The following is a 25,022-nucleotide window of genomic DNA, read 5'->3' on the forward strand; positions in this document are numbered from 1 at the left end:
ACCCTTGTACCAACTTGTATGGTTTACGGACTCTCCTCTCAGTCTCAGGCTTCCTTGCATCTTCTGACGGTTCTTCTGCACTATTTCCTGTTCATGCATTGCTGTACAATACTCCCCAGTATTTACTGGGAGCCCGGCTGCGTGTACTTCCTGGACCGTCTTCTTCGGCGCTGTTCTGTGCCGGGAGCCTCAGCCTCTTCTGACCTTCGATCCTCGGTCCTCTTACAAGCAAATAGGGACACCATCTCTCCTTCCACCACGTCTCGGTCAGTAGCTGCAGGTCCAGCTCTTCCGTCTGCACGGTGCTTGCCTTGCTTGCAGTTCTACTGGGGAGGAACTGACAATGTTGCTAGTCCCTCTTCTCTTTTTAAGTTCCATGCAACACAAAATCTAGACTGCTCAATGCAATGGTCTTGTGAGTTCTTTCTAGTGCAGGACTTCTTCCTTGTCTCACTATATTGAATTGACAATTTAGTGGAGTCAACCCTGATCTTCCACATCTCATATACAGAGAGGGGGAAATCCTCTCCATGAAATCCACCCACTGAGTAACACCCCCAGCGGGACCATAGGATAGTGGCCTAACCTCCTTGGCCTCATGGAAAGGGAGCCCCCCCAGGAGAGGGGATGACATCACAGAATTTGTCACAACCTTTAACACTTTTTACTCTAGGATTTCCTTGGCGTGAGCATCACCTGCTATGTCAGCTCATCCTTCCTTGGAGGGGTCTTGGGTATCCTTAGGGTGAGTCTGACAAAGCAGACCCCATACCTAAACTCAGGTACCACCCACAGGGAGCGTGGGGTCAGAAGATGGTCTCTGTGGTTAGTCTCACCTCGCTACCTCATGCCACAATACCTTCTCTCCACCCCATTTTTCCCATTACAACACTATCTTACCCCTACTTAACTTTTAACATACATAACATTCACGCTAATACGTGCCCAAACCTTACTCCCCACTACTAATCAATTAACCTGCTTGACAGTAATTAACTACACATACATATAGTTCTATTTATTTACATACAACATATAACACACATGAAACACTATGTCACAATCCGGTGATTGCTGCAGTCAGTCACCCCCTTCACAGTCCCTTCATGGGTATGTCCTTGGTGGCTCTGCAGGGCTGTCATCAGGGCTGATTGGGTGCTGGTGGCAGTTCTGGCCGATGGCTGGTGGCAATGCTGGCTGGGACCTGTCCCCTGAGGATAACTGAAGGGGCTTGGCACCTCTTCTTTTTTCAGGGTGGCTCTGTCTACCACTTGGGACCACCTGCACTCATCACACCACCCAAGCTTCCCTGGGTCTTTTGGGTTGACCCTGTGCAAGTGAGGGTCTTCCCACTGTCACCGCCGCCCCCCACAGCCTCTTTCTTTTCTTCAGGGTGGCCACATCGGTGTGCGGCCAAACACACTCAGCGCTGCTTAATTTAAATCTTCGGGCGACCCCGTAAATCATGTGCATTTGTATGGGCGACATGGGTGTAGATGAAAATGCACTGAAGGGTGAAGTCCAGGTGTTAATGCCTGGCCGTTATCTCACAAATGTTCATTTGTTACATATTTTGAATGTATTGCAGACATAGGTTTCATGTAAGGGTAGAGCTGAACGGATCAGGCTTCCCTCACAGACCTCTCATGGTGGATTGAGTTTGGACATTGGCTTGACCCACATATAGTGCTAGTTACTCCCTGACTCATGACTAATTTAGGACTACTTAGTTCCGACTTCCACAGAATGTAGTTGGGGTTTCATGTTTTTACCACTTATGCAGGGGTCTTCATTAGGCTTCAAAAGGTCGTCTGTGTGATACAGGAGGTGTAAAGTTCCTAGGGAGGAGTGGGAAGCATCCAGTTTGTAAAGTGGTAGAGAGTCAATGCTGATGGTGTATTGAAGGGCATGAGTGCACTGACCAAGGATTAGGGCCATTACGGCAGCACTCATGTCGAGGGTACATGTGGATGGTCTTCTTTCTTTGGCTCAGGAATTACTGGCACGCTTTGCTGCACATCTTCAAGCACTCTGGGGAGCCAGGGACTTGGTTCCCTCTCCACTCCCTGCACGCCACTCCTGGGTGCGACCAGCTTTACCCTGATAGGCCGCCTAACCTATGCTGAGAGGGATCCCAACGTCCCTGACAAGGTCATACCCATGATCCTGTCACATTTGTTTCCAAACAGTGTTTGGTCTTGTTTTGGTTGCATGTGTATGTTTAGCAATCCTGGAAATCAAGAAGAAACAGGGGAAGTGGGGGGATTTGGGGCCATTGGGCCAGGGATACCTGAGTCTACCAGTCATTTGAGGGGTTATGGAGCAGTCCAACGGCACGCAGTTACCTACTGAGATATCTGAGGAAAGTATCATTAGGATAGGGCTCACCTGAATGGAGCCAGCACATCCCATCTCATGGAAGGATGCCAGGATTTCCTATTGCACATACACTTTGAGGAGAAAGCTTAATAGGAGATGGAAAATGCCATTCAGATTTCATGGACTGTTAAAAGGGCTCTGCTAAAGCATGCCATTACTGATCATAGTGAACTGGATGGTCTTCAGCCAGCCCTCTGACTGGGGATCTCTAAACAGCCCTTTAAGAAAAGTAGCAGTACCCTCGAGATAGATGGGGATGCAGATTCGTACTCATGCATCAAATAACTATGACAACTCTATAGTTTGGCAAAGGGAGCCCATTTAATGACAAGTACATAAAACGGGGAGTACAATGAACATCAGCAACCACTCGATCTTCTCTCTCTCTTCCATCTCCACCTTCATTTCAGAAAAAACACAGTATTTATAGCAGAAACTCACTGACGCGCAATCTTAAAAACCTAACATGCAACGTGATTGGTTATAGGAAGGTAACTTTATGATAGGTACTATATCTGTATGTGGTAACGGGGGGAGGGAGTTGGACAATCAATGTCAGGTGGAGCAACTAAGACCTTCCTTCAAAATGGCCACTATGAGCGTCACTAAAAGTACGACGTCCCATTGGCTCGACTCCTTATAGAACCCTAAGCCCTGAGGAGCAAAGGGATGAGAACGTTGCTGTTGGGCTGTGGCGAGTGTGCTAGAGAGAGACAGACAGACTCGCTATCTACTTGGAATTCTGCCATTCTAACTTGGAGGCATCCAGGAGGTGCGTGTGCCTGTACCTTTAACTTTGAACCCAGTCACCTGGTACAAGAGGCCGCCTCCGCTGCCCTTGCGGCACTAATCCCTGAGGAGCAAAGGGCTGAGAACGTTGCTGTTGGGCTGTGGCGAGTGGCATTGTGGTAACGTAGGGATTATGTCTAACAGGCCACATTTAACTAATCTGACTGCATCTACATCAACTCTGAAAACACGCTAACAGAAGAAAAACAAACGTATTGACGAATCTAATGGAGGCACAGTGCGTCAATGTGGCCGACCAATTAAGGTAAGCAAATACTACTCGTGTGCCTCCACAAGTGAAGCTACTGTGACACTAATACAAACTCATACATTTGCCACTACCGTTTCACCATTACATGTAAATGTTGTGGACAATGTATTTCCTGAAGACTGTGCAGTTATCAGTCCTGCTCTACAAGATCTAACATTGAAACCTGGTTCAAGGGATACAGTGGCACAGTGTAAACGAGTAACAGTCGTTTTGGATACATCTGAAGTACACGAGGTACACAATATAATACCAATAACTGTAGGTACGCAAGCACACAGAACGTTACCTTTGGTGGCTGAAGTCGGGGAGGGCCCTGCAGCCGTTGGAGGCGGGTGTCAGCCGTCTGTGATGTCAGAGGATGCGGGGCGGCACATGGACTTGCCGGGGGTTTCGGTTGCATGTTCCGACGGATGCTCTGATGGATGTTCCAATGGATGTGAGGAGCTGACGTGCAAAACGTGCAAGACCGATGTAATCGAGTGCCGCACGATCGATGCGGGATCCTGCACGCTGCATCCATTGAGAGCCAGCTCACCTGGGGTACACAGTGCCGATACTTCTCCAACTGCTTCACATGGACCAGGGGTAAGCGTGAACGGCACAGAAGGCTTAAATGAGTCAAAGCCGGTCGAGGCGATACTTGGGGGCTGGCTTGAGGAACAGGATTTTGGCTCAAACACAGGTATGTTGGTTGACCCTGTAATGTCGGCTTCAACTACTAATCATAATGTGCAACGTGACTCTCTGGAAATTGTAAACAATGTGCTTCAAAATGTACTTACATTGAACAAAGCTTGTAAGATCAATGACTTTGATATAACACCGACAAACAATAATAGAGGGTTGAAAGTCTCACTGAAACGCAATAACACGAAGATAACTGATCTCTGTGAAGAATCAGTATCGAGTGTTGCTTAGAAACACGCTGAAATTTCCGAAAAAGGCAAGCACACTGGGCTTCCCCTTGAACTATCTTGTTTACAGACTCTGTCTTAGAAAAGGCTATGCTCTAATACGAAATGCGTGAAAATTTGCAGCACCTCAAAAACAAAAATGCCCCATTTAGTGAGCACTGACGACTCCGACACTGATCCTGATTCTGATGAGTCTGCCGACTCCTCTTTCATAGAACATCCTTTCCCTAAAGTCAGGAGAAATAGTGGCAACGCTGACAGATTGTCACAACGCTCCAAAGTCTTGAAACATGGTCCAGCCTTAAATACAGTACTGCCGTCAAGAGAATTACAAGAGCTGTTATTATCTACACTATCTATCTCATTGGCACCATTCATGAATTTATACGAAAACTTACACGAGGCAACTAGAGATTTCACAACAGTTGTGGCTTTATTAAACTCCAAAGTAGTAAATCTGGAACAAATATGTGGTCAAACGAACAATAGGCAACATGTGGATTCTAAAAGATTGGAGGAATTGTACAAGCTGCTACATATGCAAAAGAGAAACAACGCGACTGATAAAAAGGTGTTTGCCGAAGTTGCAAAAGAAGCACTTGCGTTGTTTAAACAAGGTGGAGAAAGATTGCTACCTATGGAGTACTGTAATAGATCAAATGGTTGTACTCATTTGACCTTGGATGGTAATCCACACAATACGGCCAATAGCTGTAGTATCGTAAAGTCAACTTGTTGTATGCCATTAGCAGAGAATACCCAAGTGCAGAATACTTTAAAACCTGCTATCGAGATTCCACGCCCACAAGAGCTGACTACAGTACCCGTGTCTTTGAACCTTAATAACGGCGAGACAAGCACCTCGTCACTCAGGGACAGAAATAAGCCACAGAGCTTTGATGAACCAAGTCAAGCTATAGTACCGATTATTGAAATTGTGGACGTGTCTTTCCATACTGCCTTCGAACAAGCAAGAAGTTTGGCAAATTTGGCTCTTGGCGCTATTCAGGTTGAATCCACATCTAATACGTTTACTCAGGAGGAGGTTACAAGTCACATCGTGGAAAAATCTACTACTAATATAGCTCCAACAGTATTCCCTATTTTTAATAAAGAGGCTGGGGCACCTTTAAGCGCAGGCTTAGGAAAACAGAAAGAGCCCCAATGCAAAAAAGCTAAAAACCTACCTGCCAAGAAAGGGAACAAACTAAATGGAGCACTGAAATTTCTTCCAAACATTAAAGTGGTGCATGTGTTAGCAAATGAAAACAACAAACAATTGTCTAACACAGCTAAAAATCAAGTTGCCACAATTCTTCCGGCTATTGGAATCCGAGACGTCGTAAATGACAAAGGGAGCGTGGAGCACGAAATTCCAACTGAATTGCTTAACATGTCAACTTACGACGATATTGAATATGAGGACGTTGCTGAGTCCACTATAACTATTGGAGAAAAACAACAATCTGACGTTGATACATCCGGGGGGTAAAAAAGTGGCAAGTGACCTGCCTGTTGGAAGACTTGTTGTTATCGGGAATGAAGTGCCAACACGGGACACAGTAGGACCCTGTCAGGCAGATACAGAATCTTCACTTGAAAGGTCTAGTTCCAGCAATGACAAGATGACTGAAACATAGCCTGCGTTAGTGCAATTGAAGAGTCCAACTTTTTTGACAATGCAGGCAAAACAACAAGAGATAAATAGACATTACCACGCACAAACCATAAAGAATGGGGACTATGACCAGAGCGATAGGGATCTGTGGGTGAGCCAAGACCAAGGTTGTGAGGAAAGAGTCGTTCTCCATCAGCCAATGCTGTCTGATAAACTAAACAAGTGCCAACCAATAAGAGATCACAAAGCTTTCTAGGAGCAATTCAACCAGGAGAACATCACAGCAAACCCTGGTTAGATTATTGGTTGAGAGCTTACACTCATCCGACAACTTAATTTTAAATCGTAGTAACATCATAACATTATTACACCATGTACCTTGATTATGCGCAATCACCACAGAAGATCTGGAGATCGTTGAATTTCCAGACGAGCAGCGTAACGACAAAGTGGTGCTTCACATAACCTCGTCTTTAATAGTTACATCTATTCTGGATGCCAGTGTGTCTTTTTTTCTTTGGGCTTTGACGTCTACAGGTTGCGAGACGGTCAGTCAGCTGTACAAACAAATGACCGAGATGTGGCATCTCATCCCCTAGAATGTGTATCTACCTCACATAAACCAGTAATATGTTCGGTCACAGAGGCCTCAAATCGATCTGTAGGATCAATTACATCATCCCGTAACTCCTTTAGAGACGATGTCCTTAAAAAAAGAACGACACACACTGGAAAGAAACAAGTCTTGTTTGTGGAAGACCGACGTCCAGAATCAGTGGGCGAGATTAAACAAATAAGCATAACTATACAAGGTCAAATGCACTCAGACGGATTAATAGACAATCCTCATACAAGCAGTATCAACCAAGAAACAGCTCAAACCTGGCAATGGTTGGCTACAACATTAAATAGTAATCAACCACAATAATGCCAGAAGGAGTCTGCCTCGCAATATCACACATTGGGATCTTGGAATACACAAGGTTTTAGTCATCTGTTTAACAGAGAGTGGTTGGGAGATTTGTCTATTGCTTGCCTACAAGAGACCTGGCTAAGCATTTGCCCAACGGCATTGGACTTTCAGATTGCATTAAATCCGGCCATACATCCAGAAAAGTGTCGTCCCATGGCTGGCCTAATAACTCTTGTAAGACGATCATCAGGCTTTGATATCATCAATTCAGTAAATCACTCTCCTTTCATTCAAGAGTCAACGATTGCTAAACTCTACTGCAGGTCCCAAATAAGAGAACAAATGTCTATAATAAACTTGTACTGGAACCATGGAAGAGCCGGGAAACACACGTTTATCAATGAAGGTTCCATCATTATTGACCGCTTACATATAGATCAAAAGGGCTCTAAAGAAATAATCTGTGGTGACTTGAACATTGACCATTTCAACTCGAAAACATCCCAAACTACAAAATTGTCACAATGGATGAAGGAAATGAGTACAAGAAACGTACAAATGCTGAATGGATGTACATTAGGCGATATACCGCCGGCCCTAACTTGGAATCGGGCAAACCACGGCTCGACAATTGATTATATATTTGTATCAGCAAGTCTTCATCAACGTGTGAAAACACTGAAAGTGGCTTAAAAAGAAAGCAGCGATCACGACATGCTGATTATGGAATTTGAAAACACTGTGAATCGTTAAAGCTAAATGGTCACAGAAGATTGAAGTGGAAGCAAGCAGAGTGAGGCTAAGATTAGCTGAAGAAGAGGTACTCTATGCTCGAATATGCACACTTATTGGTCGATTTTAAAACAAGCAATGGTGGTTCAAAACATATGAATATGAAACGTCTGCACTGTTTTGATTTAGACATATTAATCCAAAAACGATTAATGAGACGTACAATTCGCCAAGCCCGGTCCTTTGATAAAGGCACATGTGGGCCTAAAATAAAGGCTGCTAAACAAAGGTATTAAAATTGGATCAGAACACACAAAGGTCTTATGCTACAAAGAGACTCAGAGCGAATGCTGGAAAGCCTACAAAATAAGAACAGTAGAGACTTTTGGAACATCATTAATGCTACACAAGCCCCCCAGGCAGCATTACACGCATCCATGGTATTGGAAGCAGCGTGGATATCCCACTTTAATGAGTTATATAAAGAGAATGTAAGACCCTCAAACTTGTATGTTCCAACTATTACAAAATGGGATTTAACATTTCCGAAAGATGAGATTGTAAGAATAATCATGAAAGCAAATAACTCACGTGCACCTGGGCCTGATGGCTTAACAAATTTCACGATTAAACAACACCCGGAATTATGGGCAGATGTTTGTGTCGCTCTCTTTCAGAGAGTAAACGATCAGCATCTGACACCAAACTCATGGAAATCTGCCGTAATTATGCCAGTGTTCAAAAAGGGGGACAGAACTTGCCTGAGAAACTACCGTCTGGTTGCTTTACTTGACGTTTTGGGGAAGATTTATGCAACCATGTTACAACTTAAACTAGTAAAATGGGCCACACTGTCTAAACATATAGATGTCAGGCAGACTGGATTTGGGAAGCAGGTCGGTTGTTCGTTGAACTTGTTACTGCTAAATTTACTGAGAATGGAGGGGTAAAAATCACAAACAATGGTATATCTCATCTTCATTGATTTTTCCTATGCCTTTGACACTATTGACCGAGGACTGCTATGGAACAAAATGCGTGCATGGGGTTGCCCGGAAGATCGACTGGCTGCAATAAAAGAACTGCACACTGGAACATCGATTAGAGTACGCCTGGATCAATCTGGCACCCTGTCATCATCGATTAAAACATTCAAGGGTGTTAAGCAGGGTTGTCCCTTGGCAGCTGCGATTCTATATCCGACATTGGCAATTCCATCAAGGCAGTAAAGTCATTTCCCCCGAATATGCACAGATCCCATCTAAGTTGGCTTCTTTACGCTGACAACCTCATATTGCTGGACTTAACACCAATTGGTCTACAAAGAAAAATTGACGCAGTCCAACAATATGTGGCTGAAAATTGTCTACTCATCAACGCAAAGAAATGCGAAATTCTTGTTCTCAAAAATCTTAAGGGAGGGAGGACACGACTGTCAAAGAGTCCATTTTGGTCTATGGGGATGAAAAATTGCAGATATCACCTTGTGTAAAATATCTTGTCATGACTATTAGCTCCTGTCTCAATGATGGCCCATGGACATTGGCGACAAAACACAAATGTAAACAACTGGCGATTCAAGACCTAGTGTTAAAAAAGAGATTTGGAAAGTTTTCTCTTAAAGTGGTTCTGCGATTTTATCAACAAAAGGTGATACCAGTACTGATGTATGGGGCAGGAAACGCCCTGGGATGCTCATGGGTGGTGTGGGCAACACTTGAGAACACTTTTTGGACCAAAGTATTAGGTTTACCGAAAGGAATATCGACAGCCTCCATTCGATATGAATTATCGCTAATTTCCATCCATGTACAAGTCTGTTGGAGCCTGCTATCGTTATATCGGAAAACAAAAGCATGCAAACAAATTCCGCAATTTGAAATCTTCCACAGTGCCACTTCATCAGCTCCAGGTGTATGGCAATGTGGTTGAAACGATGCGTAAATATGATGGAAGAATACGATATTACACCCAACTAACTTAGAAAGACCAGAGGTAATATTTTCAACAACCACTTGTGAACAGCCCTCTACAAAAAACACTTGTTTAACAATACACAATGTTCACTCAGTCCCTTGCTTCCCCAACTCCATATTTGGTTGTACCTTATTGCATATGATTAGTAACCATTAGATTCTCAAATACTACACCAGTTTATATCAAAAAATAGTTATTAATTTTTTATAGCATATCATCAGTAAAAAGCTTTTTTTTCATCTTTTTTCACATCTTCAATATTTAGAGAATTTTTAAATAGTTTAACAAACACTTTATGGACAGCATACATTACTCAATAATTTCTGTGCACATTCAATGTCATGTAGTATTCCATCATTTGATACTTTTTGGAATTCATATCTTGATCTGGATCTGTAACTTACTCTCCTCTCTCATAGAGAAGTACATCACAGTCCGTAAAACATTTCACTTTATATTCATAAAACCCATGCTTACTTTCATACCGCATTCATACCATACCCGACATGTTTCATTCCTATCACACTTTCATACTAATAACAAGGAAATTCTTCAGCGGTAAAATTTAAACCACATTCCATTAAATGTACAATTGTGTTTGTCTTCTTATACATTTTTTCTCTTCTAGGGATCGACTTACAATGGGGTCCCATTAGTCCTTTCTTAAGGTCCAACCATCAGACGGATACACTGTGGGAAGCAAGTGTGGGATAGTCGGATTTTAGTACTCGAATTACATCCCGGTTGATATTTTTATTATATACAACCTGCTGTATATCTGTTATCAGCAGAAGGGTGTCATCAATTGGACTAACTCCTTCTTTACATCTGTTATAACATCAACTCTCTACCTTGGTCAGTACAGGTTTTGCATGAGCAGTTAGTTCTTGGTGAATTTTATGTCGCCCTACATTAGATAAGTCATACTTTTGTCACAATCACTATGATTTTTAACTCGCTCTTCATTAGGTGCATCGAAATGCTATGCCACTCACTGTGATTACATTATGCATAATTGGATGTCTAAAATTTGTTTTTGTACATTACCTTTGAAAGGCTCACTTCTTCTTTCCTTTCATCCTTGTGTGGCCCCTCTAATTCTATATTCAACCTCCAGATCGCTCTGATGTCTAAATAGAATTGCTCTCCACCAGGTGTGATGTCTAAGATCACTTGGATAAGTCCCTATTTGGGAAACATTATATATTAGCCATGAGTTTTTTTAATGTTTTCATTATCATATTGTCTGCTATTAGCCCTATAGAACACCATATCCCACAGTCCTTCATACTGACCTAGTGATCATATTTTGCAGGTTACTGTTCTTAGTGCTTATTGGCAGATCCTGCAAAGCATCTCTTTGCTGGCCAGGTCGAGTCCTCTCATATTGTCTAGGAGGGGGACCATCCGCATATCTGTTTCTAAAAAAGAAAAATACAGCGGGTACGGAACTTAAGTCTTTTGTATGACCAAGCATATTTATGGGCTTCTGTTTTTACCAAAGGTTTTTCCATTTTTACCTTTAATTTCTCTTTCCTTGCCGCTCTGTCCAGGGTTCAGATTTTCACTTTCCCTGCTTCTCTGCAGCCGTCCACCGCCTTCTATGCTGGTAGCGTCTCCTTCTCTTTCCGTTATCCCTCTCCTTTCTGTTCCATGGTCCATCTTCCCTTTTTATTGGGTTTAGCCCCCCACGTGACCATCACGTCACGTGTTTAGGAGGCAATGTCCCGGTGCACGCACGAAAAAAACACCTGCGTCAGTTGGGGTCGCCTCGCATATCTCCCGCTCGGTGAGTTGTATTAGTTTATAATTCCTTTGTCGGAGGACGGATATCAGCGGTTGGGGACTCTGATTCATGGGTTGACCGTCCATTTCTTCATGACTTGTCGATATCCGCGGATATATATGTAAAACACAGAGAAAGACTATTTTTCATAACTGATTACTATTGTTCTGGAGAGGAGCTCACATTTTAATGTGTACTCAGATTAGCCTGACTATGCAGGCTTAACTAGAGTACCATTTCTTTCAAAAAACTTTTTCTTGATATGGGTTATCCTCCATCCTTGGTCTTCCTGAATTGCTAATCGCTTAGCTAGTCCTGCTCCTCTGAAGGTAACAAATTGATTTCTCATTCTGTCTTCTCATTAAGACCCAAATCCGTACTTTTTGTTAGAAAGATCAATTATTTTTCTTTTTGAGCTAGCTTTCTTCTATCAAGATTTATGTCATTTGTTGGCCTTACCACATAAATGATCGACCATCTCAGATCTTCTACTTTATGTACCATCTCTATAAAATGTCCAACTAGAGGGGCAGAATGCACTCTATTTTTTATGCAGCTCTTGTGTTCTGTGATACGAATTTTGATTTTTCTTTCCGTCTTCCCTATGTATACCTTTTTACAGGGGCACCAGATAACATAAACTACAAAACAAGAGTTGCAATTAGTCAGAACTTTTTGCTTCCATGGACTTTTAAGACCTAGGTCTATTTCCGTTGTTTTTTTAGTCTGTGGACAGCACGCACAGGATCCACATGGGTAGTGCCCCTCTGGTGCTCGCATCCCCCATGTTTCTGTTAGTGTCATTTGTTGTTTGATCTGTTTAGGAATATCATTCCGCATGATCTGATCTTTTATGGATCTGCTCCTTCGGAATGCCATCAATGGTCTCTGTAGTGGTACTTTCCCTTTCTCAAGGATCCCCCAATTTCGATGGACAATTTTTTGGATTCTGTTCGAGAGATTACTAAAAGTGTTAACAAACACTAAATTACCTTTGTTTTTCTCTCTAGGGTTTTGTTCAAGAATTGCCTCTGTTATTATCGGCTCTCTTCATAGCTTTTTTTGTCAACCTCGTAGGATAACCTCTTTTATGCAGATTCATTCTCAGTTTCTGAGCTCCTCCTTTATAATCTGGACTGTTGGTACTGTTCTTTTTTAGCCATAAAAACTGGCCAAATGGTAGGTTGTTGCCTGTTTGAATCGAGTGGAAACTTGTATAGTGTAACAGAGCATTACCGTCAGTGGGTTTTTTATAAGGTTTTACATAAAGTTCTCCCTTCTGTGAATCAACTTTGATGGTAACATCGAGATAATAACTCTCTACCTTACTTGAGTTCTCCATGAATCTCAGATGTGATTTTGTTGGTTAATCCAATCAAAGAAACAAGTTGCAGCATCTTCTTCTCCTCTCCAAATGATCAGCATGTCGTCTATATACCTCTTCCATAACAGTATGTTCTTTTTATATGGATTGGTATCGCTGTAGAAGCAGTGCTTTTCAAAAGCCTCCATATAAAGGTTCACAATACTCGGGCCTCAGTGGCACCCATGGCCGTGCCCTGTTTTTGTTTATAGAATGAACCATTGAAATGGAAATAGCTTTCCATCAGTGCCATTTCAGCACACCACATGATGAAAGACACCGGGGTATTGGTATTTAATGTTTCTGTAAGTAATCTTTCTTCCAACACTTCAAGTGATGCTCTCTGTGGTATATTCGTATAGAGGGCTATTACATCTAGGCTGATCAAGATCTCAGTGTTGCTGTCAAAAGGTCTGGTTTCAATTTCATTTATAATCTGTGTAGTGTCTTTAATAAAGGAAGCCATCGTCCTCACCATTGGTTGCATAAAATGGTCTGCACATTTGGATAGTGGCTCTAAGATTGAATCGCACCCCGACAATATTGGTCTCCCTGGTGGTCCAGTAAGGGACCTATGTATCTTAGGGAGTATATAGAATTGTGGAATCCTTGGTTTTTCTACTACCAGGAAAACCGCCTCTTTCTTTGTTATCCATCTCCTTTCTTCCTATTTAGTCACCTTTTGATGGATCAGTTTTTCCAGTTTTTGCATTGGGTTTTCTTCCAGTTGTTGATAGTTGTTATTATCACCTAATACGATATTACTCCAGAGTTGCTTCAAGACAACCCGGATGCAGCAAAAATAAAAATTTGGTGTGTGGATTGGGAGTTGACATGTTCTAAAAGTGCGGCACCACCTAAGGCTCGTGCATTTTACAGCATCCAAAAATATATTGAACTATTCCCAGACCCAAATGCCAGAAGGCTGTTCATGAGCCTTCGACTTAACACGTTCAAAACTAAAGAACGTTTGAGAGCATGGTCAGTTAATGCGAACTTGGACCCATTGTGTCGATGTTGCCGCAAGAAACTGAAACTCTAAAACATTTGGTGCTATTTTGCAATAACCTACAAACCGAAATAACTCGATATCTGGGTGCTTGGAGCGAGTCTCATCCGTCTCTTAATGCAGACGATTGGTGGCAGCTAATGTTCAATTAAATTGATACTGCCATTGACATAATTTTTGGCGATAATTGATAAGCGGTTATTGATTTTTATGCGCACCTTGACCGTTGTGGGACATGTAATATCTGTGATGTAGAGTAGAGTTTCATGAGAACGTAAAAATATATTGAACAAAAAAAATGCAAGTTCGTAAAAGAATACATTGTAAAGAGATGTAATGGATATAACGGATGGTCTTATTTTAAAGGTTTGTATGTAAACCAATAAAATTAATTTTTTTTTTTTTTTTTAAAAAAAGAATCCTAAATTTCACAGTCCACTATGATTGGGTTGGCATCAACCCCATTCATACGTTTCCACTTACGTCTAGCAGCATGCAGAACAACCAGCCAGGTGCAGGGAGTTAGTCTGCACCCGAGCTTCCTTCCCATTTTGTTACAATCAATCATCACCTGAGTGGTCATGTGTCAATTACTGCTTTGTAGTTTGGCCTCGAGTCTGCTTCTTGGTCTGAGAATTTTTAGGGAGCATGGGCATGGCAGAGATCCATGCGTAGGTGTGAAAGTCTTACTCTTCGAGCCTGCCTTGTCACGTGGCTAGGACACCGTGAAATCGGCGTCTTCATCATGTATTTTTATGTATTTGATTTAATTCTGCAAGTCTTCTACCATCTGTGGCTTATCTTGACCTTTCTGAACAGGATACTCTGTTCTTGACTCCTTAATTGTATCCACTGTTGGCCTTTTCCAACCAGATACGACCTTGACTTCTTGGTATGGTTAACTTCAGCTGAGTTTCACTGTCTTAATTCTCGATCTGTTTGCTGCAACATCTCCTCTTGAGAATTTTAGTAACCTTTCTTCAATTCTGCTCATGTGCGTAGTGGAGTTACACTCATATATAAAGTGCTTTTGAGTTAAATATATATATATACAAATATATATATATATATATTTGACACTTGCCGCAATCTATTTACTACTAAGCATAAGCAAGCTTAACGATTTCTTTGCTTCTTGCGGATTCTTGCATATGTACATGCTTAAACTAACTGAATATCTTCATCGTGCATATGGCATACGTTTCTGCACCTTGACATCAACTTCTTCACCTTCGGCTAAAGATGTCACTTATCCATGGTATTTTGTCTCTTTGTCAGTATTATCAGGTCATTATATATTCTATATGTGTGTCAGTCCGATTTCTTATGACATCACCATTCGTCATTTTTTATTTTCTTGGCTTTTTCGGGTATTCCATTCTGACAACCTTCATTCTGTCTTGATTATAGATATGGTTTTCTCAATGGGTACCTTACTGTCCATGTGTCTTAGGTGTTGGTACTTTACTTCAATAGGTGCATGTACTCTAATAGGCAATGGGCAAAGCCCACCGACTGCTCTTTGCTGGTTTATTTGTTCTTCATACGTCACATACTTAGGCTTGAAAGTACCATGTACTGAGAAGGGGGTGGCTGGAGTGTGGATGACACTTGGCACTTCCTCTTCAATAGCCACATGGCTATGCATATAGTGCACATCACTATGTCTTGCCTTTTGGCACTTATATAGCAGGGACTATTATTACCTAACCCAATGTTACTCATTTTCTAAATGTGAAAATGATGAAAGGCTGAGTCAACTCAAGTGGCATTTACACCCATGACCAGCAAGACTGAAGTAGGTTTGAAATGGGAGAAGGGGGAAGGTTTGTGAGGCAGTTGAAATGGTAGGGGAGAGTTTTGTTAGCACCCAAGGAGAAGTGAAGAGGGCGGCCTGGGAGAGCAAACAGGTGTTGGAAATAATAAACCCATGCACCCACAGAGGGAACTGGCCCAAGTTAAACACAGTTGACATGCTACTTAAATGCCTTCTGTGAGAGGCAGCAGATTATCTCGAGGAGGGGTTTGCATCAACTACCCTGGACCATCTCGGAGTGCAACACATTCTTGTAGGTTTCCACAGCAAAATGATGGACCGGTGAGTTGTGGGTGAGGGGGTCACATCATAATTGCTTTTAAAGCCGAGTCCAGGAGTCTGCAAGCTTTTGCTCTCTACCTATGTTTAAGTACTATGCCCATCAGCAATCGTTGCACAGTCAACGGTGAGGGATCATGGGAGATATTTGCATCCAGAGGCCGGGGAAGCATGCGTCTTTACTTCACACACAAGCATTCATAAACAGTGAATCAAATTAACTTTTCCAACATAACCTCCCTTGCTCTGTGACATGTAAGCTACACATCATTGTGAGTACTGGAGCACAAAAAGGCTCATGTCCACCAGAATATGCCAATGGGCAACACTTTCAAATTTGGGAAGCAAGCTAATGAGTCAGTTAATATCACATAACTAGTGTTTTTATGGTGTCAATTGCCCTGTGGTGTCAACAGTATCTCCTGGAAGTTTTTGGTTCAAGCTAGCGAAGGTCTCCTACGCCTTAACCAGGACCTAAATAGCTCCCAGCTGCTGGCAATTTCGAATCCTGTATGGGCCTGCTTGTCATGCCACGTCCTCTCAGACTCAAATCGGACCATCTCAAATTCAGGAAGTCTCTGTTCCGCGAGGCCTCCACCGCTTTAGACTGCATTGTTAATACTTACTGTTAAACGTGTACATTGCTTGGGTTTCCGGAATGTGACTTGATTGCTGTGAAAAATGTCTGTTTATTTGCTATACTCGCATCTCTGCCAGCTCTCTTTGCTTTTACATCTTTCCATGTTGCATGTCACCCCTCCTGGGAGCATGGCAGGGAAACAGTGTGGATGCGCACAAATGAAAGGCTGAGCCTTTAACGGCAAAGGTGGGCATGGCCTATGAACACCGGGCCCGTGCGTTAGGTGTGCAGCGCTGAGGCCTGCTGGTGACTTCTGCTGTCCCAGAAAAAGGGAAGCATGGAGGAGCAGCGAGTCCTCGAGCGCCCGCTTTCCATAAGGAGAAAAAGACAAAATAATGCTCCGGACCAGAGCACTCACAGAAAAAGTGGAGGACTGCAAGGCCCGTAAGAAGGGGGCGTGACCAGTTAAGACCCAGCCGGCCATGGTGAAAATATGAACAAAGGGACACCGCCCCCGAAAAGAAGGGGCGTGGACGATCATGACACGGGCCTGCCGCAGTGTAAGAAAAGAGTGCTGTTGAGCCCCCATGCCACAGGGACACGCCCTCAAGGCCCACCAGACATCCCAGAGAAGGGGTAGAGGAAAAGAAAATGCAAGGGGCCCTCCTAAGATTCTGGGCCTCTGTTGGGTGAAATGGGCATGCTCTCGGTTCGAGCCTTGCAGAAGAGGGGACCTAGTATGATCCTGGGCCCAGCAGCAGTGATGTCCAATTTGGAAACAAAAGTTGGGGGATGGGAAGTAAAGGGCATGGCTGCGTCAGCGGTGCCGGCACAATGGTAGGCACAGTGAAGGAAATGCAGGGCTGCCCATGCTCACAATACACAGGCAGGCCCTATCCCAGTGTGCCAAATGTGTAGTCGCCACCTTAGAGCCAGGTGTCACGGTGACCCACAAGAGGAAGGAGTGGATGAGGGTTGCAACTCTTGCGAGTGCTTGTGTGTCCGATGCCAGTAGCAGTGTCCTGCATCAGCCCCTGGGTAGAGGGGGAAGTGACATGAGTCGGCCGTCGGCCAACATCAGCATCCAGCCATCGTGCTGCCACACTCTTGGAAGTGATGTGCATGGCCCGTCGTCCAACACCAGCACCCGACCATCATGCTGCCACAGTCTTCCTGCTACCATCCAGAGACTAGGCCGAGGTGCAGCTTTGCCAGACCAGAACTTTGAGCTGGCCCGTTATTGTGCCACCAGCATCTTGCCACAGTCTTTGCCCCTCCAGCTAAGGACTAGGCCGATGTGGCCCCTGGTTCCCCAGGTGCTTTTTTACCAGCCCTTGAGCTCTGAACTGCCCTGAAGTGATCCCAATGGAAGTTGGACTAATATCCTGCAGACCTGCAAGTGCTTGGTGTGGACCCAGTAGTCATACACATCAATGCTGGGAGCCCGCAAACCCTGGACATGCTTAAAATGGGCCAGCAAAAATACTGGGGGAAGCTGTTCTCCTGCGCTCGTGGATTTTGGAGGGAGAGGTGCCAAGTGCGAGCGATGGTGTTGTGTCAGTGGTGCAAGGTCCACTCACCCAGGTTTATAAAGGGCATGCTTGCATGTGGAGTTTGTAACATGTCACCAGTAACTCACCAACCCTGTCACCCCCATGGGTAACCTGGTCCCTTAACTGTGTGAATATTAGTGGTACTAACAGTCCTAGTATTATTGTGTTGCATGTCGCCCATCCTGGTAGCATGGTAGCTCCCAGGATTTGTATAATGGTCACATGGTAATGACCATGTGACCAAGCTAATAAAAAGGACGAGCCGCTTCCGGCTTGTCAGTCGAACAAAAGCTGATTCCTGCGTCGTGGTTTGGAGACACCATGCTGGTGCCACGCAGCATGCCGAGGGCCTGCCCACGTGGCCCGGCATCAGGACAGTGCCACTTCTGGGCAACACTGTCCCACTGTAATTGCTGTGCTGTGTGATAATGGCTATCGGTGCAACCCCAGCGTGGGTGTCCCGAGAGCCTTGGTGGCAGTGGGCTGGGTGCCCCCATTCCAGGTGTTCCCCTCTGGTGATCCAGAGTGCGCAGGGTTCTCCCTGCGGTGTCTATGCTGCATGGACGCAGCTCCCATGGTCCATGTCGGGTGATACCGGCATCTGCGGAGGCCCGCTCCGGTGAACCGGGAGCAGGCCGCAACAATACTCGCATCTCTGCCTGCTCTCTCTGCTTCCACCTCTTTTCATTTCCTTTACGTATGTAACATAGAAGCAACATTTTACAACAAACGCAAGAGAAGGTTCCCCCAACTAAACGTTATAAAGATACTGCAGTGCAACAATAGGTTTTATGGTCATTGTATAACTGTATTGTTAACACTTTTCTAAGATGTCATAATGATATGATATGATATGGCATTCATAACGCGCCTATACACAAGTGTTTCAAGGTGCGACGCGGCAAGGGAAGGGAGGACAGAGGGAAGACAGAGATAGCAATCCTACAAGACCAAGTGTCATTCAGATCGCGCAAGTGCAGTGGAAGGGGGAAGTGGAAAAGTGCGGAGTGGGAAGGGTAATGGGACAGTGCAGTACATCGGGTAATAGAATAATAAAACGATAAGAGAATTAGGACCAGCTGGTGGCAAGTGCTAGGGTGAGTTCAGACATCAGGTGTCAAGTGCTGGTGGGGAACTGAAGGGATACAGAAAACAGTCCCCAAGTGCGGAGATTGCCAGGGAGGCAGTGCAGGTGTGTAACTGGCGGGGAAGGGGACCTGGGCCTGGGATCAGAGGGTTGCCAGGTAATCCGTGCAGCTTCAGTCAGGAATTCAGCGGGGGAGAGGAATAGAGAAAGCAGAAGCAAAGAGGAGGGTTTTGAGGTGCTTCTGGAACCGGGGATGGTTCTCCTAAAGTTTCATGGAGGTAGGGAGGCTGCTCCAGAGAGAGGCCCCAGCAGAGGAAAGAGATTGATCACCAAATCGTTGCTTGGCGAAGTGACTGACCCTGAGGGAGTTGTAGGTGGATGAGCAAAGAGCTTGAGAAGGAAGATATTTAGGAAGAGAGAGTTGCAGGTACTGAGGCTCCAAACCACAGAAGGCCTTGTGGACAATGCAGAGGGTTTTGAACTTAATGCTTGCAGCCACTGGGAGCCAGTGCAGAGATTTCAGTCCTGGATAGATACGATCCCTGGGCTTGAGGCAAAGGACAAGTCTTGCAGTCCTGTTCTGGATGAGTTGCAGAGGGCGGAGAGTAGAAGCAGGCAGATTTAGAAAGAGGCTGTTGCAATAGTCCAGCCTAGAGAGAACCATATCTCTTGAGACAGTGAGCTTCTGGGGGAAGGAGAAGAAAGGAAGAATACCTTTGAGGAGGTGCAGTAGTAGTGTGACGTCTCTGAGATGTCGGAGATGTGAGGAGAGAAGGAGAGTGTGGAGTCGAAGATGACCCTGAGGATTTTAGCCTCGCAGGTGGGAGCAGGAGGAGGGCCAAGAGAGGCCGGCCAGAGAGTGTCAGGAAAGGAGGGAGCGGGTGTGCCGATGAGGAGAATCTCAGTCTTACTGGCATTAAGGAAGAGATCATTGGCGGCACACCACTCCTGGATAGCAGACAGACAGTCAGAGATGAGAGATGGAGAATAGGTGGCGAAGGTAGCCTGAAAATGAGCTGAGTGTCATCTGCATAGCTATGTTATGTTATGTTATGTTATTTTGCATTTATATAGTGCCTTATATACCATTGGTATGGTCTGAAGGTGCTGGTAGGATGACCGCCCTTGGGAACCGAAGTTCAGGTCAGTAGAGAGAGTAGAGAGAGTCAAAGGTGCATGTGAGCACCGGGTATGTGTGCAGCTGGTGCGGTATACGTGTAATAGCTGCTTTTTAGATGTAGGTGTGGTGGTTGAGAGATCAGGAGTATGTGTTCGTTCTGGCAGGATTTATCCAGACCGAAAGTGGCTGTGTTCGGCCTGAGGAGAACGCCTGGCTGGGGGGTTTGTAACCAGCAGTGTTTACTTAGAATGATGGGGAGTGAGCGGCGGATGTTGGTATGAGGACAGTTATACCGAATGGTGTCATAGTTTTTTCTTAGAGGCTATTGGCCACACTTCTAAATTAACAGAGAGGCTATTGGGCACACGTCTAGATTCACAGAGAGGCTATTGGGCACACTTCTAAATTCATAGAGAGGCAATTGGGCACACTTCTAAATTCAACTTATAAATTCACTTCTGTGTACAGCTTTCACAGAGAGACCATTGGGCAAACTTCTAAATTCAACTTTTCACAGAGTGGCTATTGGGCGCACTTCTAAGGTCAACTTTCAATGGTATGCTATTGGGCGCACTTCTAAATGCAACTTTCACAGAGAGTCGTTTGGGCACATTTCAAAATTTAACTTCTAAATGTACTTCTAAGTTCAACTTTCACAGAGAGGCAATTGGGCACACTTCTAAATTCAACTTATAAATTCACTTCTGTGTACAGCTTTCACAGAGAGACCATTGGGCAAACTTCTAAATTCAACTTTCACAGAGAGGCTATTGGCACATTTCTAAATTCAACTTTTCACAGAGTGGCTATTGGGCACACTTCTAAATTCAACTTCTAAAAGCACTTCTAAATTCAACTTTCACAGAGAGGCTATTGGGCACACTTCTAAATTCAAGTTCTAAATGCACTTCTAAATTCAACTTTCACAGAGAGGCTACTGGGCACACTTCTAAATTCACAGTGAGGCTATTGGGCACACTTGTAAAATTCACAGGGAGGCTATTGGGCGCACTTCTAAATTTACAGAGAAGCTATTGGTCACACTTCTAAATTCACAGAGAGGCTATTGGGCACACTTCTAAATTCAACTTCTAAATGCACTTCTAAATTCAGCTTCACACATGTATAGGATAGTTTCCAAATGGAAATATACTACAAATATAAGGAGTTTACATTGGTGATGCTTTGTTAGATGAGTGGTAGGATAGTATGGCGTGAAGTACTTGCTTCTGGCCCTGCCCTTGCCACACTTACTTGTTGTCCGCTTTTTGCTTCTCCTGCGGATACCTGCAGATACTGCTCGGAGCCGTCTCAGTAGGAGCCGTCCTTTGCCTCGGGGTCCGTAGCCGATGGGCTGCCAGGCAGAGGGCTGCCATGGGAGGACTGGCAATGAGGGGGATCTCTTTGTCAGGATCAATCAGAGCGGGGAGGCGTGTCGGAGGCGGATACACCAATGGAGGTGTGGTAGGCCGGGAATCAGGAAATGGGATGGGAGAGAGTGGGGGACAAGGGGGATACCTGGGGGCCTGGGGGACTGCAGATGCCACCAAAAGGTGGGAAACAGGCAGCAGAGCTTCTAGATGCACTCACCGAGCTCCGATGGAAGAAAGGAGCCGGTGAAGGTGCACAAGTCGCTAGACTCCCTTAGGCAGCCCCAATGGATGCAGGGTGGGCGGGAGCTGGAGGGGGGGGTGGGCTGGGAATCAGGAAATGGGATCAGGGAGGGAGTGGGGGACAAGGGGGATACCTGGGGGGCTGGGGGACCTCAGATGCCACCAAAAGGTGGGAAACAGGCAGCAGAGCTTCTAGGCGCACTCACCGAGCTCCGATGGAGGAAAGGAGCCGGTGAAGGTGCATGAGTCACTAGACTCGCTTAGGCAGCCTCAATGGACCAATGGATGCACGGTGGGCAGGAGGTGGGGTGGGCCGGGAATCAGGAAATGGGATCGGGGAGGTAGTGGGGGACAAGGGGGATGCCAGGGGGCTGGGGGACCGCAGATGCCACCAAAAGGTGGGAAACAGGCAGCAGAGCTTCTAGGCGCACTCACCGAGCTCCGATGGAAGAAAGGAGCCGGTGAAGGTGCACGAGTCGCTAGACTCGCTTAAGCAGCCTCAATGGACCAATGGATGCGCGCTGGGCGGGAGCTGGAGGTGGGCTGGGCCGGGAATCAGGAAATGGGATCGGGGAAGGAGTGGGTGACAAGGGGGTTACCTGGGGGGCTGGGGGACCGCAGATGCCACCAAAAGGTGGGAAACAGGCAGCAGAGCTTCTAGGCGCACTCACCGAGCTCCGATGGAAGAAATGAGCCGGTGAAGGTGCACGAGTCGCTAGACTCACTTAGGCAGCCTCAATGGACCAATGGATGCGGGGTGGGCGGGAGCTGGAGGTGGGGTGGGCCGGGAATCAGGAAATGGGATCGGGGAGGGAGTGGGGGACAAAGGGGATACCTGGTGGGCTGGGGGACCGCAGATGCCACCAAAAGGTGGGAAACAGGCAGCAGAGCCTCTAGGCGCACTCACCGAGCTCCGATGGAAGAAAGGAGCCGGTGAAGGTGCACGAGTCGCTAGACTCGCTTAAGCAGCCTCAATGGACCAATGGATGCGGGCTGGGCGGGAGCTGGAGGTGGGCTGGGCCGGGAATCAGGAAATGGGATCGGGGAAGGAGTGGGTGACAAGGGGGTTACCTGGGGGGCTGGGGGACCGCAGATGCCACCAAAAGGTGGGAAACAGGCAGCAGAGCTTCTAGGCGCACTCACCGAGCTCCGATGGAAGAAAGGAGCCGGTGAAGGTGCACGAGTCGCTAGACTCACTTAGGCAGCCTCAATGGACCAATGGATGCGGGGTGGGCGGGAGCTGGAGGTGGGGTGGGCCGGGAATCAGGAAATGGGATCGGGGAGGGAGTGGGGGACAAAGGGGATACCTGGTGGGCTGGGGGACCGCAGATGCCACCAAAAGGTGGGAAACAGGCAGCAGAGCCTCTAGGCGCACTCACCGAGCTCCGATGGAAGAAAGGAGCCGGTGAAGGTGCACGAGTCGCTAGACTCGCTTAAGCAGCCTCAATGGACCAATGGATGCAGGGTGGGCGGGAGCTGGAGGTGGGGTGGGCCTCTGTGTTCTAGTTGAGTGGTGGTGTAAAGAAGAGAGTAAGCGGGGTGATTTGATATGATGGGTTATATGCTCTTTCAAACGTTCCCTGCATTCCAAACCATACTATTTACGTCACACAATTCAATGCACTCCAGTCAGTTCCATGCACTCTTTTTCATTCCATGCACTCGAGTCTGCTCCACACACACTCCGGTCTGCACGATGCACTCGTGCATTCCAGTCCGCCCCGCGCGCTACATTCTGCCCCAATACTCCTGACTGTCCCATGCATGCACTCCTTTCCACCTCATTCATGCATGTACTCCTTTCTGCCACTCGCATTCCTGTCCGCCACTCACACTCCTGTCCGCCACTCGCACTCCTGTCCGCCACTCGCACTCCTGTCCGCCACTCGCACTCCTGTCCGCCACTCGCACTCCTGTCCGCCACTCGCACTCCTGTCCGCCACTCGCACTTCCGTCCGCCACTTGCACTCCTGTCCGCCACTTGCACTCCTGTCCGCCACTCGCACTCCTGTCCGCCACTCGCGCTCAAAGCCGCTCTATTTACTCCAATCCGTTTCGTGTATTCTAAGTTGTTTTATGAACTCCATTTACATATTTCATCCGTACCATTCTGTGTATTCTAGCACTGAAAGTTGGGGCAGAGAGCGGCAATGCGATGGGCAAGAAGTTCCAGGTATTGGTTGAACAGCCAGGGAGAGAGGTTGGACCCCTGGGGACACCACAGGTAGAGATGGAGATAGAGGAGAGGAAGGACCAAAGTTCGACCTGAGAGGGTCGATCAGAGAGGAAAGAAGTCAGACATGCCAGGGCCTGACCGGTGATACCCAGGTTATCACGGAGACGGTTGAGCTGGATGGCATAGTTGACCATGTCGAAGGCAGAATAGAGATCAAGCAAGATGAGGACACAGGGGGTGTTGGAATCAAGGTTTGAGAGCAGGTCTTCGCGGATGTTCAGGAGAGCAGATGCTGTGCTTCTGGCAGCTCTGTTACGGACCTCCAAATATTCAAAGATGCTTTCTGTGTTCTCTGAAAGCAGTCCCAAAAAACGAGTGTACTAAATGCAACACAGATCTATTGCACTGAATTCACTCTGCCCCAGCCCTATTGGCTTTTCATTTCAAGTCACAGGCCTGTCTGAGAAGAATGGCACTTTCAATGCAGGCCTGTCAATCTCTGACTTGTTCACTCTGTGTTGATGGGCAGATTTGCCTATATACACCTGGGGCCAGAGTACAGAAACGTTGCACCATTGCAAGTGCACAGTTTGACGGTATTAGCACTAGGGCAAACCGTGCCCTGGTGCACAAATACAGTGAAAATGTTGCTTTTGTGCTTCAGGGCGGTTTTTGCCCTGGTACTTGTACCATGCCAGACTGTACTGTCATGGTGCAATGGTTTTCTAACATGGTCCAGTGTGTTTACAAATCGGGCAAACTTTGCCCATGTGCTAATACAGTGCAACTTTGCACTTGCCCTGGTTCAAGGTTTCTGTAATATGGCCCATGGACGGTGTCCCTGCTAGTAGTACCTTGTAGTGCTTGTAATGGACATTGCTGTGTATCAACGGTAATACCATGACTAATACCGTCCTTGAACAACACTTTATCAAGGTAACTATCTATTTCGCTGCAGTGATGTGCATGAACATGGGAGCATTTGTTCTGTTCCAATGACCATTGTCACCAAAACAAAAACGTGATGGGTGGAAGGTTTTGAATTAA

At 45.8% G+C, this 25,022-nt stretch overlaps 1 pseudogene; it reads left to right on the forward strand.

The window, feature by feature from the left end:
* The window catches only part of LOC138452664 (leucine-rich repeat-containing protein 4B pseudogene), a 596,163-nt pseudogene that overhangs the window by 270,203 nt on the left and 300,938 nt on the right, over positions 1–25,022 (forward strand).

Source organism: Ambystoma mexicanum, chromosome 1p (genome assembly GCF_040938575.1).
Source record: "Ambystoma mexicanum isolate Mex_15411 chromosome 1p, UKY_AmexF1_1, whole genome shotgun sequence".
Lineage (NCBI taxonomy): Eukaryota > Metazoa > Chordata > Amphibia > Caudata > Ambystomatidae > Ambystoma > Ambystoma mexicanum.